Genomic DNA, 16,707 nt, shown 5'->3' with positions numbered 1-16,707 from the left:
TAGAAGGAAGAAGAACAGATGGTGGTGAAGTCAGAAAAAGAGAAGATAGAGGTAAGAGAAGGACCAGGAGGGGAGACCTACCATGTGAGGAAACCAAGAGAGAGATTCCGTGCATCAAAGATGGGGCTCCTTTCCTTATCGAATCCAGATAAAGGGGCTCCCCAGAATATACCCAGGGACAAGAAAGATGTGGACACAGAATAAAGAATCTGATCTGAGCTTACTTTGTTCCCTTGTCTTACTTACTCAGAGCTGTTGCCAGCTGTGTCCTGGCCTGAAGGCAGTGATGAGGATGCTCTTCAGTTGAACTAAGGAGAAGGCTAAGAACAACAGGACTCAAGAGTCCTGAGCTTCTGTATGTACATTTCTGCCATATCATGGGAACATTCTTTTAGTTGGCATGGAGACATGGGCAGTGAAGAACAGGGATTTCACATGAAATCCATTCCCATTTTTACTGTGAAAGCCATGAGTAAGAGTTCTGTGGGAAATGTGCAGAAGCCATTGGACTTCCCTGGTGAGGCATTATGGTCCCCATCTGCTCTGGGAGCAACTCAGTCCTGCCAATCCTCAAGCTTTTGGTTTGCTTAATAGAAACCATGTATCCTCTTACTCATGGGGCTACTGCCTTTATGATGCTGGCCTTTGCAGGCTCTTATCTTTAATATATGCCAAGAATGGTTTCCAAGTGAAATAAATTTAATTCACATCTTGCTGGTTTGGCCACGAGGCAATCGAGTTTTTGCTCAGCGGGGCCAGCTGCTGCCTACAGGACAAGAAAAGTTCATGTTGAAGGCTCAGCTGAGATATTATACAGACGCCACTGGTAAGTCTTTACTAATTAATTAAATGTGCTGGCATTTCTGACTAGTCATTGGTGAGACTGCTTGGAATGAATGCTCAGGTCCTGAGCAAAAACTAAATAGTAAGAATAATCAGAAGAGACATGGAATTCAAAGAAAGAGAAATATTCCAGACATCTTTCAGTCCTGGCCAAAGAGAAAGAGGAACTATTCAACAACTCAAATGAATGGAGATGGAAGTGAATTTTACTCAGAGGACATAAGAGGTTGGTCTTAAATTCATTGGTGTGTGCTGATGTATAAAAATTTATAATTCAATCTGACACTTATTTAACATCTACTGTATACACAGCACTATGAATGTTGCAAGGGAAAATACAATCTTTAAATAAGACACAGTTCCTGCCCTCACAGAGATTAGTCTGGTAGGGAGATGTCATGTATACAAATAACCATAATGCAAGATTGTTGTGTATGAAAGAGGTACAAACCAGAGCAAGGAGAGAAAGACTATTCCAAGCATAGGGAAAAACAATAGCAAAGGAACAGAAGCATTATGAGATGCACATAGGGAAGAGAGCGTAGATGAATTATGGTAGAATGGAAAAGATCTGGAAGAGAATAATATGAGATAAAGTTGGAAATTTAAAGTGGTTCCAGATTGGAAAGGGTTTTGATACTAAGTTAAGGAGTTTACAACTTCCACTATAGGTAATTGGGAGCCACTGAAGAGTTTTGAGCAAAGGAGTAGCATAACCAAAAAAATCCACACATAAGGAAAGTTAGTTTTACAATGGAGTGAAGATGATACTGGAAGGGAAAAGGAGTAGAAGCAGGAAGACTGTTAGGAAGCTTTTGAAGTAATTTCAAGTCAGGGGTAATAGTGAGCTGTCCTAAATTATTATCTGATAAAAGGGAGGAGTGATTTAGAAAAGTATTAAGAATAAATAGGGCTTGGAAACTGTATATGGGACAAAAGAAAGGCTTTTAATCATGGTTAAAACCATCCAATAAACAGTTGCATGTGAAGGTTTTGAGCTTAAGAGAGAAGTCAGGGTTGGATTCAGAGATTTAAGAGTCATTTTATGTTATTATAAGTATTACATATCTATAGCATCTAGTACTATACACAGATATAAGTATACATATGTAGATTATACAAATAAGCACAATACACTATCAGATGAATTGATGTATAATAACATGTAACTTAAATTACTCTATATATTAACACATTATATACATACACAATGTATATTACATGTTGTATTTATTTGTCATATAGTCTACAATTTCATATAATGATATAACAATCCATATATGTATTACAGGGAGGCAACAATTGAGGCCTTAAAAATGAGATTGTTAAGGAAGAAAGTTAAAAAAATGAAAAAGGTCAGAGCTTTAGGAACATCCAAAATGAATGGTTCAGAAAAGGGCTGCATTCAGAAAGGTCAAGTGTACATGACTAGGTGGGGTGATAGTTGTCTAACAACCATTACACAGCTGTAGTACTGTGATCAGTTCCCAGCCAAAGGAAGGTAACAAGGATAGTGAGGGGCCTCAATATCATGCAGCCTAAACTGGAATGGGTTGCTAGGAGGCATGGGCCCCCCTAATAGGAGGTTTGGGACACAGATTGGATGACTACTTAAGAGGAGTGTCATAGATGGAATTCTTTTTTGGGTTATGATTTGGACTATATGGCTTCTAAGGTCCTTTCCAATTCTGAGATTAGATGATACTGTGAAATGTTGAAAATCAGATTTCAACTCAATATAAAGAATTCCTCAACAATCAGAGTTGTCTGAAAATTGGATCAACTTCCTCATTAAATAGTTCCCTATTACAAAACTTAACCAAATGGAGGCTCAAGCCTCTTGTTAGATAATCTCTAGGGTCCCTTCTAGAATAAGCTTTTTTGATTTAGGAAATATGGATAATTGCCTAAGTTTGTGACCCTGAAGGCCTCCAGGACCTTATGACATTCTCATTTTGAGAATGTATTAGCCATTTGCAGGCGTAGTTTAGGTGTTAGCCCCCACCATAGTCAGTGTGAGAACAAAAAACTAAAAAAACATGGACTATAACATTATTTTGCAATGGGAAATTCCAGGCATTCCCCAAAATACAAGACAAATCATCTGAAAAAAAATTTTTGGAGAGAATAAGAATGTTACATCCAAAACACATGTTAATTTTCAGAAAAAAACTTAATGGCAGATACATGAATAGCCTCTTTCTCATCGAAACTTTTAACAAAATTTTAGAAACTAGAAACTTAAAAATGGTTGATGTCTATTCTGAAAACAGACTGCCACAACCTCATCTGGTATAAAGGCTGCAGTCTTCTCAATCCTTTAGAAAATTGTAAAGGAAAAAAAAATTCTATGTCTAAAATTTCTGAAGAGTCTAAATTGAGACCTGGTTAAAAAAAAAATCAGTACAATTGAATTGACTTTCCTTTAGCTCCAACAGGTAGAAATAGAGCCCACCACCCTCAAAATAGTTCATGTTTTCACTCTACTCCTTCTTCAAATGTTCTTTCCTTACTCTCTCTTTTTTTCTTGTCAGCTCTACCACTCTCTTTCATTTCCTTTTCCTTGTCCTTTGCTTCTTTTCTTTATGACATTCATTCTTAATGATTTCGCTATCATCAGTTGCACCCTGGAAATTTCTTCTTTTTTAATAATTTTTCAAGTACATATAAAAACAAGTTATAGCATTTGTTTTTATTAAAATTTTGAGTCCAAATTCTATCCCTCCCACCCTACCCTTCCCTGTCTCTGAGATGGTAAGCAATCTGATATAGGTTATAAATGTACAATCATGCAAAACACTTCCATATTAGTCATTTTGTGCAAGAGGACAAAGAAGAAAGAAAGGAAGGAAGCAAGCAAGGAAGGAAGGAAGAATATAATCATCCAAAAATTAAAAAAAATAAATTAGCAAGAGGCCAGAGTAGCTTTTTTCTAGGAGCCTGCTCTCATGGGAGCCTCAGTTTACAAAATCCAAGTTAGACTCTTGAACATTCTAAAATAAAATGGTTCTAGAACTCTCCTCAGCCTTTAAGAACCATGTTGTTCTTGGCTAGGCCAGCTAAGAAATGTTCCTACCTCCCAGCCACTTTAAAGGTAACTAAAAAAAAAAAGCCTGACCATTTATCAATGTGAAGCTTCTCATCTTCTTTACCACTATTTATTAGTGAAAAATGCCATCTAATATTGATAAATCCTCGCACAGAATTGAATACTTGCTTTAGAAGAAATGAGAACAACTATGGTTTCACTTCTTTTAATTAACTGCCTCAGGTCTTCCTTCTTTGAATCTTTGATAAAAAATGGGACAAAATCAGAAACCCCTTCATCCATATTATACTCCTGGAGAATAACAGTTTACCAAGAAAAATGTATTGATCTTTACAATGAGATGGTTAAAATGTCTTTTTTTTCTCTTAAAAAAAGAAAAACACCTCAGGCCCTCCCCTCTCTTTGCTGCTGATAGAGTTGAAGGACAGGTTACCATAACAGCAGCACTAGCACCTGCAGCTAGGTCTCTAATGCAAGAACTTTGTACCAATTAGACTTCCTATTGACTAGCTTCCTCTCCAGTGCCAGCATTGGTAGAACTATTTAATACTAATGTGGCCCATAGAATGCAAGCAAGTACAAGGGAAGCCCTACCTAACCCCTTCTCCCAAGTTAGACGGGGGCTACTACTTGCTACCGCACTCCTAGGCCTAGGTCTGGTAAAAAAAGACTAGGAAGGGGTGGGACTCATGAATGTTCTGTGCTCCCACCCACCCACCCAAAATGTTGCACATGACATTTCTGATTAGTAAGTAACATTCAAAATATGTGACCAGTGAAAGACTTGTTTTCTTTAACATTGCAAATTAAATAAAGATGTACAAAAAGATTTATTTTTGAAATCAATAAAATTTTACAATTTTTAGCAAAAAATAAATTAATAAATAAATTAGCAGACCACTCTGAAATTTATACACAGTTATAGGAGTCTGTGGATTCCAGGTTAAGACTTCTAGTTTAGACTCTTATACCACAGAATGATTATCCCATAGAACTCATCCATTAGTCCTTATGTCTTGACATTCATTGCAAATAGACATTGAGCTGGGCTAAAAATTGAATAGGAAGAAGAGAGCAGACTGGGTAGCCTTTGGGAAATGAAAAGTTCTTCTTGTGATCTCAAGCTGTCTTCTAAAACAAAAGTCCAACTTTTTGACACCAATATTCCTCAAGTAATGTTACATGATGGTAAGCAGGGAAAATAGTCACCAAAAATAAAAAATAAAATAAATAAAGTTGAGGGTGCCCCAAAAGCAAATGAGAGGCAGGTGGTCAAAATGAGCAGGCAACAACACATTACAAACAAGGGACGTGAAGATGAAGGCAATGCAAAGGATATCATCAAATAAAGTTTTACCTGGGGTGAGGAAGGGGTTGGGAAAGACTGTTCACCTAGCTAGAGCAAGCAATGTCTGATGGGAAGACAGCTTGCATGTACCAATATTATGCATCTAAATCTCAAGACAATGCAAAGAAGGTCTGCAGTATGTTAAGGGGACCACTTATGATGAATTTTTGGAAGGTGTGGTTGAATCACACAGGTTAGATTGGTGTAAATGACTTATTATATTCATTGATGGAATAAAATAAGGACAAAAGATGTGATTCAATAGAGGATAAATATAAAATTGTGACAGAATTCCAGTAAGAACCAGGTCAAGAGTGCAAAACCCCAGAATGAGCTGAGCTTATTAAAGAAAGCTAAAGAAAGTGAAAAAAGGTTTTGATAGTTTAGCTTTATTTTGTTTTTGTTTTTTCACTATATAGGGAAAGAAGAGGCCCAAATAATTGGAAAATTGCTCAGGGTAGAAAGGGCAGAGATAATTGATGACAGAGAAAAGAATCTGTTTAATTTTTATTGTACTTCATTTTTTATGGCAAGGTGGGTGATCATCAGACAAGAAAGTATACAATAAATATGTTTAATAAGAAGTTGTAAAATAAAGAGATAGTGAGAGAACACCTAGCAGACCTAGAAGAGTTTACAGATGATCCAGATGAAGTATATCCTCAGGTGCTGAAAGAACTCATAGATACGATTGAGGGCTGAGTCAATGCCCATGATTTAATCACGGAGGAAAGAAGAGCTACTCCAGGACTGAAGAAGGACAAATGTCATTCCAATTTTCTTTTGTTTTTTGCAATTTTGCTTTTATTTGTGTGAATTAGCTCTTTTCCACTGCTCCTCCCCAACTAAACAAGCATAGCCTAGCAAAAAAAACAAATCCCCATATTGGCCATGCCCAAATACACATGTCCCATTCTGGATTTTAAATCTATCACCTCTCTGGCAGGAGGTGGATGACATGATTCATCTTCAGTCCTGTGTACTCATGGTTTGTCATTGCATTAATCAGAGTTCTAACATCTTTCAAAGTTGGTTTTCTCAGTAATGCTGCTATCATTGTGTAAATTGTTCTCCTAGTTCCACTCACTTCACTCTGTATCAAACAATAGAGATCTTCCTAATTTCGTCTGAAACTAACTATTTTGTAATTTTGTATGCTGTAATAATACTCCATTACATTAACATACCATAATTTGGCTATTTCCTAATACATGGGCACCCTCTTCATTTCCAATTCAGAGCTACTATGAAAGCAGCTGTTACAAAAAATTTTGTACACATGGGGCCTTCTTCTCTTTCTTTGATCTCATGGGAGGATAGATTTAATAGTGACATAATTAGGTTAAAGGATATTCGTCCCAAATTTTTTTTTAAAAGAGGGGGAAATGGGTTCCACAAATGATAAATCTCTAACCGTGATTTTAATTTCTGACAAAATTTTAGAATATAATATTAAAGGGATGGTTATTGAACATTTAGAAAAATCCAGCAGTTATCATAAAGATCCAGCCTCATCAAAAACAGGTCATGCCAAACTTGCCTTGCTTTATTTGGTGGAGGGATGAGGAAGGGAGAGGCAGGATTACTAAACTAGTATACCAAGAAAATGCTGGATATAAAGTTTATCTCAATCAGAAGTACAAACACCCAGTCCATGGGCTACATACAGTCCACAAAGTACTTGAGCAGGTCCAAACTAGATTAAAATGAAATTGGGAAATATTTAACAGAATAAATAAAAATTCAATAAAATGTAGATAATTAAACATCTTAACTATCAATATGCAGTTTGCAGAGATCCTTATGTATGGATCAGTGGCCCTTGTTTCTGTTCAAGTTTGATACCACCACTGGACTAGATGATAACATGATTAAATGGATTAGGTAATAGTCAAATAGTCCAACTTAAAGTGTAGCCTTTAGTAGTTGTATGTCATTTTGGAAGAAAGTCTCCAATAGTGTGCCCCAAGGATCTGTGCTTGGCTCCCTACTGCATAACATTTTTATAAATGACTTGATAAAGGCATAATTAGTGTGTTTCTCTAATTTTCAAATGATGAAAAGCTGAAAGGAAGAGCTAAATCACAGGATGGTAGCTGGGGTTCAAACAAGTCTTCATAAGCCAGATCATTAGGTAAGATTGAATAAGATGACGTGTAATATAGATAAATGTAAAGCCTTATACTTGGGTTGAGAAAATCACATTCATAAGTGCAAAATAATAGAGGTCTACTGACCACAGTTCTCCAGAAAAGAAAAGAAAAAAAGCAACTAGGAGTTTTAGTAAACTGTATGCTCGGTATCAGTCAGTAATATGATATAGCAGTCAAAGAAGCAAATACAGACTTTGAGTAAATAAGTCATTTTGACTATTATAAATATCCAAGCTCATCATAGAGGACATATGAAGAAAGATGCTCTCTGGATCCGGAGAAGGAATTGATAAACAGAAGTATGTATAGAATAATTTTGCAAATATAGAAAGCATTCAGGAATAAGGTCGTGATAGTCCTGCTGTCCCTTATCCTTCCTTACTGGACCACATCTAGAGTGTCTAACTCAGTTCCAGGTGCCATACTTTAGGAAGGACATTAATGATAGTGTCCCCAGCAGGAAAACCTCATTGAATTCATGCCTTATGAAAACTGATTGAAAGAGCTGTCATGCTTAGTCTAGAGAAGACTGGGGTGGGGGGAACAACATGATAACTATCTTCAAGAAACTGAAGAGCTATCACGTGGAAGAGAGTAAATAGACTTGTTCTACTTGGCCTCAAAGAGGAGAACTAGGAGGAAAAGGTGAAAAGAAAAAAAGAAGCAAACTTGGGCTTCACGTAAAGAAAATCTTCTTAACCATTAGATAGACCTCAAACTGAATGGATTGCTTTGAGGATTTGTCAGTTCTCCCTAACTGCAGTCCTTCAAGCAAAGACTTAGATAACCATTTTGGGAGTTGAAAGACTTCTTTTGGGGAGTGTGAATGGTGCTAGATGCCTCCTGAGGTCCCCTCCAACTCTCAGATTCTGTGGTTCTGTGATCCTCTAATACTGAGGCAGAAAGAGAGAATGACAATCCTTGAGCATTCAATAGCCCTAAGACTTAATGAAGTCATTCTCTGGTTTAAAATGAAGGAGACTCTTGCCCAATACTTCTAGACTTTGAAAATAGGAACTCAGGCCTTTGGATAACTTTCCCTATTTTTTATCAGTTTAAGCTGTACTTGCTGGCACCATGACTAAGAGAAGAGGCATGTCTTCACTTGCACTGACACTATTGGTGTGACAAGGTAAGGGTAGTGTGTACCTTGGGATTTAAGTAGAAGTGTGAGTAGTGATTGCAACCAAAGGTAAACCTTGTTGGCTTTAGTCAGACTTGCTTGTTTGCACAATGAGTATCATACCCACTCAAGCCTCCTTAAAAGAGTGTGACTACATTGTCTTCCTGAGAGTTTCTATGATATGTACCTCCCTGTGCATCTCTCCTCTCTTTTGCTGATTCAATTAAAAAAAAAATTGCCAGAAGATAGCCAAGTTGTATCTATATTCTCTCCCTTGAGTATTGCATGTACTGTGGTTGTCTTTGGTCCCTCCCCTGATGAAAGGTGGGTAATTTTCTAGACAGGGGATTCTTTGATGATAAGACCACTCAAAGAGGAGAGCCCCACTGCATTTCTAGTATGGTGTTCTAAACTTCTTCTGTGTTCTGTAGAAATAACCTCTGGGAAGACCCATCACCCATTCTTTCCCCAGGGGTATTACTATAATATTTCTGTTAACATTAGTCATGGAAAATAATCATTCATAATTTCCTGTCACCTTTAAGAATCCATATTTTAAAAGATCTTATCCTTCAATGCCAAGAAGTTTTAAAATAACTACAAGTACTTTATGGTACTCTCAATCATCCATCACCACCCTAGAGTCCTTACCCTGGTCTACTGTTGCTCCAGACCATCTCTTTTGCAACAGGGACCTTAGCTCATCTTGTGTTGTTTAAATTTGAAACTAGCTATGTAAAAGGAAACAGTCAGAGAAAGCCAGCTCATTTCCAACTATGACGGCTTTGCCAAGATCTATAGAGTCAATGTGCAGTGCCCTCTTCTTGCAGATCACAGACCAGAGACATACTCATGCAAGAAGAAGCCACAAGCAGGCAAATTGTTCCATTACATGGAAAGCCCTACAACGGCAAGGCGATGCCTTTCTTTCGAAAAATACAACAAATGCCAGCCCTTTTTGCAACTGTTGTTCCTCAGGAAATGCATCAGCAGTGAAGCTGTGACATAAATCAATGGTGGAAAAACTCATCAGTATTTAAGTGTGTTAATAGCTATAATGATTATAGACACTAAAAAACAAACAAAAAAAACCCTCACAAGCCCAGGTCACTGACTGACTCATCAAATAGGAGTTTTCTTTGGCAAAAAGAGCAAAGTCTAACCCAGAAAGAGTGAAACTTATCATCAAGGAATCTTTTAGAATAGTAAAGGCCTACACCCATATGTATAATGATTTGGTCTCCAGAAGATCTAAGTTCAAATCTCCATACCGGTGTTTACTAACTGTGCGACATTAACTTCTTTAAACCTTAGTTTCCTCATTCAAAAGATAATAATAATTAGATTATCTACCTCAGTTTCAAATGATATGTATATGAAACTTTTCAAACTTTAAAACACTGTTCCACAAAAACACCACTTTGGGTGGAAGAACATTTCCAAAGCACTTAGTTCTACATGAACAATGGAGACATAATATATACGTTCCTGTGCAGTCAAAATCCAGACTACAAAAATTTTAAAGTCAGTCTTTACAAAGGCCTGAATCTATGATAGGAAACCATGGGAAATGGACCCCCAAGTTCTCAGAGAAGCTCTTGAGCTTAGGAGCTCAGAGAGGCAAAAGATGAGAGCTGGAGATTTCCTCTGGATGCCACAGTACTTTCTATTCTACATGAAGCCTTGCTTACCCTTTCTCCCAGAGCACTGGGTCTGTTTTTAGGAAGACCTGAGTTTAAATCTAGCCTCAGACACTGTATGACCCTGGACAAATCATTTAACCTGCCTCATTTTCCTCATTGGTGTAATGGGAACCATAATAGCATCTACCTCACACATTTAGTGTGAGTACCAAATGAGATACTCTTTGCAAAAAAAAAAAATCACTTTGCACAGCACCGAGTACATAGGTTCTACATAAATGCTTATTCCACTCACCTTCTCACTCCAATGCATCTTGCAAAAGTATTTTTTAACATATTGGTGTAACCATGACTCTCTCTCTCTCTCTCTCTCTCTCTCTCTCTCTCTCTCTCTCTCTCTCTCTCTCTCTCCACTCCATCTCCCATTCCTCTGTCTTTGCACTAGCTATAACCATCCATGTTCTTCCTCCTCACCTACATCTCTTAGGTTTCCTGACTTCCTTCAAGACACTTCAAATTCCATCTTCTACAGGACCCCTTTCCTGACCTTGCTAGCTGCTAATACCTTCCTCTTTGAAATCACTTTCCATCTAATTTGTATATATCTTTTAAGTGCCTACTTATTTACATGTTGTCTCCCCCATTATAATGTAAGCTTACTGAGGGCAGGGACTGTTTTTGCTTTTCTTTGTATCCTAGGAACTTAGCACAGTGTTTGAAATGCAATAAGTGCCTAACAAATATATGTTGACTGACTGGATGACATGAATACAATGAAATATTATTATTACTACATTGTTAGAAATGAGGAATATGAAGAACAAAGAAAAGAATGGTAAGATTTATATGAACTGACACAAAGTAAGATAAGTAGAACCAGGAAAATAATGTACAACAATGACTACAATAATGCTAAGGGAATTAAAAAGGGAGAAAAAAATCTGAGGGTACTTATTTATAACGACAAATCTCAGCCCTACAGAAGAGATGAGACAATAATACATCCCTCCCCTCTTTGCATTGGTAGGGGTTTGTGGGTATATTGTTGTGGTTTAGTCATTTCAATCATGTCTAACTTTTAAAAAATGAACTTCAATTTTCAATAACTAGCTGTAATACAAGCCCATCCTATATATCAGATGCCTCTTTCTTTCTAGTGTTTAGGGACACCAAGATATCTTTTGTAATCAAGAGACAGAAGAAAATTTGTGGATTACATACCGTTACTTTATTTTCAGTGTACTATAATATATCTACATGCTTATTCCTCTGAATGTAGAATCATACATTGTTGATTCACACCAATGCTCAAGAGATATAAACAGTAGATTCCTTAGAGTTTAGAAAGAAGAAAGGTAAGCAGTGATGTGCTAATGAATGTTTTTACAACCAGCTCTGGAAAAAAAAAACACATTTGGGGTTTTCTTGGCAAAGATACTGGAGTGGTTTGCATATTTCCTTTTCTAGCTCATTTTACAGATGAGGAAACTGAGGTGAATGGGGTCCAGGGTCACACAGCTAGTGTGTGAGGCCAGATTTGAATTTAGGGCAATGAGTCTTCCTAACTCCATGCCTGGCACTCTATCCACCTCACTGCCCAAACATTGTGAGTATGGACCATTGCATATATTGTCTGAAGTGTTCAATGTTTTGGTTATATTTCTTCAACTGCTTCTTTCCCCTTTCATTTTTATCCATTACCATGAGGATGGCTCTCTTGGGAAAAAAAGGGAGGGGACTATATTTAGAAATGAATTTGAGGTAAAAAACAAAATTATCAACTGAGAATTATTTTAATGTTGGTCTAAAACCCTTACCAAAAGAATAGCTTCTCAAAGGCAGTCCACAAAACCATTTGCATTGACCCCCACCCAAATTTGCCAATGTCATCCTGAGCTCTTTCCATAGCTACCTGTGTCTATCACTAGAAAAATTGGTTACTGGAAAATATACTCAGAATTCCCTCACCATCTTGAGTTCCCATGGCAACCAAATAGCTGGGAAACAGAAGAGGGAGAGTATGTTAAATTCCTCCTTGTGGCCTCTGGCTGCTTGCCATAGGCTGTCCTAACCTCTCATTGTGTCTGAGCATGTAGGTCAGGGCTTATCTGCAGGACTGTTCTAGAAGCACCTCACTTTATACTTGGAAGTGGCATATATAAATGGTTGAGAGCTGGGTCATGGATCATTCTTAGAAGCAGGACAATAAATGGAGTGGGGCACACCTCCCCACAGCTCTGAAATTTGGAGGGCACTGATTGCAGACACTCCACTCCACTCCCAGTAAGGAAGAAACGCCTAATCATGGTACCTAGGGTTTCTTTGTGGTTTTTTTCACCCACCCACTCTGTCATATCATCGATGTGGGCATTCTTTCATCTGCTATGAACGGTCAAGTGCTCTACACCTTTGTCTTGGAGACCTACCTGTGGCACCCAGAGGTTAAGTGACTTAAGGCCAGAGTCTTAAAAGCCACTATATATCAAAGAAAGAACCTGAATTCAAGCTTGAATCCACCTATAGGGTACCAAACTAGCAAGCATAATTAACAAAAATATGAAGCTACCTGGTAGCACAGTTCAAATCACTTTCCTACTCTGACCTAACACATTCACACATAGAAGCCATCCCAGCTGTAGCCTCACAGTGGCCCCGTTCTTTGCCCATGGAAGCCAATATCCTGAGTTTGCCATCTCCTCCACCTAAAGCAGTGCCCTAAGATCTCCCACCCCCAAATCAATTGTCTTTAAAAGTTGCTTTGAGGGCCTGCTTTGAACTGCTTTCCCAGGAACTTCCTATTCTGAAGTTTTGCCTGGCTCTGTAACTCTCCTCAGAAGTCAGGTTACTGCCTTGCTCAAAAGTCAACAGAAGCCCCAATGGAAGGTTTACTCATCAGGTGAAAGGGTTTTCAGACATAGGGATCTGGCCTTAAACCAAATCAAAAACACCAAACCAATAAATGTCAAACTAAACCCAGATATTAGCTTTTTAAAAACAGATGCAAATGGGTTAATGTTACATATACAAATGTACATATATACATATATGCACACACATATGTTATGTGTGTGTATATATATATGTATATAATCAATATATTAGTCAGATAGTTCAAACTTGAACTGTGTTCTAAAACTATTGATCCATTGATCAGCAGGGGTGGAAATGAGGCACATTGGGAAGGGTGAATACTAAAGATTTGGCAGCTGTTTGAAGTTAGGGCAGAGGGGAAGTTGAAGTCAAAGATGATGCTGAGGCTGTGAACCTGGAGAGTTGTGAAATATGTCATTTGCTCAATACTGTCTGGATGGGGAAAATAAATCATCTGGATTTGTTTGAAACAAAGGTGATGAATCAGCAGCTAGAAAGAATGTTGTGATGTCCATCAGATGTAAGATTTCCTTTCAATCCTAAGGCAATGGTAGGGGACTGTGGTAGCTACGGTCTCAGCCATAGTGGAAGGGTATTAACTGTCTCCTGAGGTGAGTAGAGGAGGAGGGAAAGAGGTGCTCTTATGTGGAAAGGGGGCTATAATTGTTTTGTTTGGTCCCAGAAGGCAGAATAAGGACTAATGAGTAGAGGCTTCCAGCCACCATGGTAAATGGGAAGAGCATTTCTTTATATAGTCAAAGGAGCTGGATTACAAATCCTGCCTTGGTTCTTTACTGCCTGTGTGACCTTGGGCAAACTGTTTGATCCTCTTTTTCTTCTTTGATCCTCAATTTCCTCATCTATAAAATGAGGAGGTTGAATTAGATGGCCTCTAAGGTCCTTTCTAGGTATGATCCTATGACATTCTAAGTTCAAAGAAATATGTTTAGGCTTGGTGTGAGGGAAAGCTTCCCAACAAAGCTGTCCATAAGCTGAATGGGCTACTTAAAGAATTAGTGGGTTCTCTCTGCTTAGGAGTCTTCAAGCAAAGACTGGATGACCATTTTCCAAATGTGTTCTATATGAGACCCCAGACACATTTTCAATATACTAAGCATGAAGAAGCAGGATAAGAATGCACATTCAAGGGTTAGTAGAATTCCTTTGGTCTCAGATGCTGCATTCATGGATTCATCAATTCAGCTGTTTCTCTCAACTTGTACCTTTCTAAAATTATTCCCTCTTTACCGTATGGTATGTAGCAAATGTTGAAAGTGCATGAGAGATGTTACAAAAGACAGTTTCTATAGCAAGAAGAGCAAATTAATAATAGCAGCTGGTGTTTCTACAGCATTTTAAAGCCTGTAAAGCACTTTACACATAATTATCTCACTTGATCTTCACAACAGTTCTGTAAGGTGGGCTATTATCCCATTTTAGAGTCAAGGAAATTGAGGTTGAACGACTTTCCCAGGGTCATATAGCTTTTAAGTGTCTAAAGCTGAACTTCTTAAACTATGGGTTGCAACTCCATATAGGGTCACAAAAAATTGGCAATAGTAAAATATTTCTGAATGCACAATGACCAAAATTAATTAAAAATCAAACGCTTAATGAATCCAAGGTATTTCCAGCAGCACTTGCCCAAGTTGCATCTGCAACTTCACTAAAGCCTGGGTTCTGAAAATAAAGCATGAGCATGTTGCACTGTGCATGCCCTCAGGCCACACAATGCTAACCAAAAGGCCAAAAGAGTCGCAAGTGGAAAAAGTTTAAGAAGTCCTGATCTAAAGCAGGATTTGAACTCAGAGTGTTCAATTCATTAAAAAAAAAAGCAAGGTGCATAGGGGCATAGGTCTGGGAATCACTAAATCTGAATTAAACCCTAGCTCCACCATGAAACAGCTTTGTGAATTTGGGCAAATCACTTAAGCTCTCTGATTCTCAATTTTCTCATTTGAGAAATGGTTTTAGCTCTTGCAGTCTGTGAATCTATGACCACTAGGGGGCAGGACAGAGGCAAACAGAAATTCTTTAGAGGGCAGACTATGAAGAATGTAATTCTCACAAAGTGAGCCCCTATGAATACTAGTAGCAATGGGGAAAAAAGTTCTAGTTATAACTGACCACTAAAAATTGAGATATAAAAAACAGAACCAGCTTTTTCAGTTATTTGAAGTTCAGCAATTCAATCCAATGAATATTTCTTGATCACATACTAAGGTGAAAGTGCCCCATTCTAAGCACTTGGGATACAGCTATTGAAAAAATACCAAATTCTTTATCTCAAGGAACTTAGAATCTAATAGGGAGAATGGGACATGCACTCAAATAAATGCTGCAAGGTAGAATGTAATAAGAGCAAAGGAGAGATTAAGGCTTAGTTTTAACATTTCCTGTTGGGGACGAGGAGGGGGGAGAGAGATAAAGGAAACTTCATAGAGACTGTGATGATGGGTCTCGAAGGAAAAGGAAAATTTTAACAGGTAGAGAAATGTCTCAGTTTTTTTGTCTGTAAAAAGGAAATAACAACAGCACCTGTCTCCCAAATGAAATATCCAGCCCTTTGGAAACTTTAAAATATGAGATGTTAGCTATTATGCTGCCAAGGTCCCTTCCATCTCCAAGATTCAATGACTCTGTTTATTGGGTCCCTGGGTCAGCTCCAAGAAGAAACCATAACAAAAAGGGTTCACACAAATCCCTAGAAGGATTTAATAAAATCTCTCTACAATTACATTAAAGGTGGTGACTACAATGAAACATAAGCAGCCAATCATAGGAACTGGATTCTTTGACTAGCCATCATGTGCAAGTTGAGTAATAGGGGGTTCTGCTGCTTCCATCAGTGTTCTTTGTCTCTTTCTCCTCTGGTTTTCACCTTTGTTGTAATGTAGTTTGCCTCTGCTCTGCCCTGCCCAGCCCTGCCCTGTCCTGCCTTCCCTATGAAGCTGGGAAGAATGAAACAGAGGGCATATTTGGACAGCAGTGCATTCATGGAAACCCCACCCAAATCCAGAGCTATACAAATATGCCAAACCAAACAGGCCAGGATACTGTGAGTGGCTAGGAAAAGGGAATTCCCATGATCAAAATTGGAAACGTCAGTATTACGCATACCTGCCAGAGGAACGTTCCTCCTTCCTGTCACACTCCTTTCTCATTAGCCTTCTAACCCCCTCCTTGCACCCACCTCCCAAGCCATATTCAATATCAGAACTACACAATTTCAAGGGTGAGAAAGGGGTCTTCTGATGGTATAGTCAAACCAACCTTCTTGCTGTTCCTCACACACAACACTGCATCTCCCTTCTCCACACATCCACACCTTTATAATGTCTCCCATGCTTAAAATATACTCCCTCATCTTCACCTCTAGAATCTCACATTTCCTTCAAAATTCTATGCAAGTAATACCTGCTGTATAACACCTTTCCTGATTCCCCTAGCTGCTAGTACCCTCCCCCATCCCAATGTATATACAGGGAATCTCAACAGTTTTAGTGCCTTAATAATTTAAGAATGCACTGAAACTTTTAGGACACACTGCATTTTATATATTCCTATTTATGTAGATGTTGTTCCACCTAATAGAATGTTAAGTTCTTTGAGATCAGGGACTGTTTTTTTTTTCTTCACATCCCTAGCATCTTGCACAGTGCTTAGCACATGATAGG

The 16,707-nt window shown here is 38.1% G+C and overlaps 1 pseudogene; it reads left to right on the top strand.

Moving 5' to 3' along the window:
* Positions 1-408: 408 nt before the first annotated feature.
* LOC110210420 (nuclear envelope integral membrane protein 2-like) overlaps positions 409-16,707 on the top strand; it is a 30,161-nt pseudogene continuing 13,862 nt past the window's right edge.

Source organism: Phascolarctos cinereus, unplaced genomic scaffold (assembly GCF_003287225.1).
Source record: "Phascolarctos cinereus isolate Bilbo 61053 unplaced genomic scaffold, phaCin_HiC Scaffold_2;HRSCAF=192, whole genome shotgun sequence".
NCBI classification, from domain to species: domain Eukaryota; kingdom Metazoa; phylum Chordata; class Mammalia; order Diprotodontia; family Phascolarctidae; genus Phascolarctos; species Phascolarctos cinereus.
Note: the sequence above shows the minus strand (reverse complement) of the source record. Positions and strands in the feature narration are given on the sequence as shown.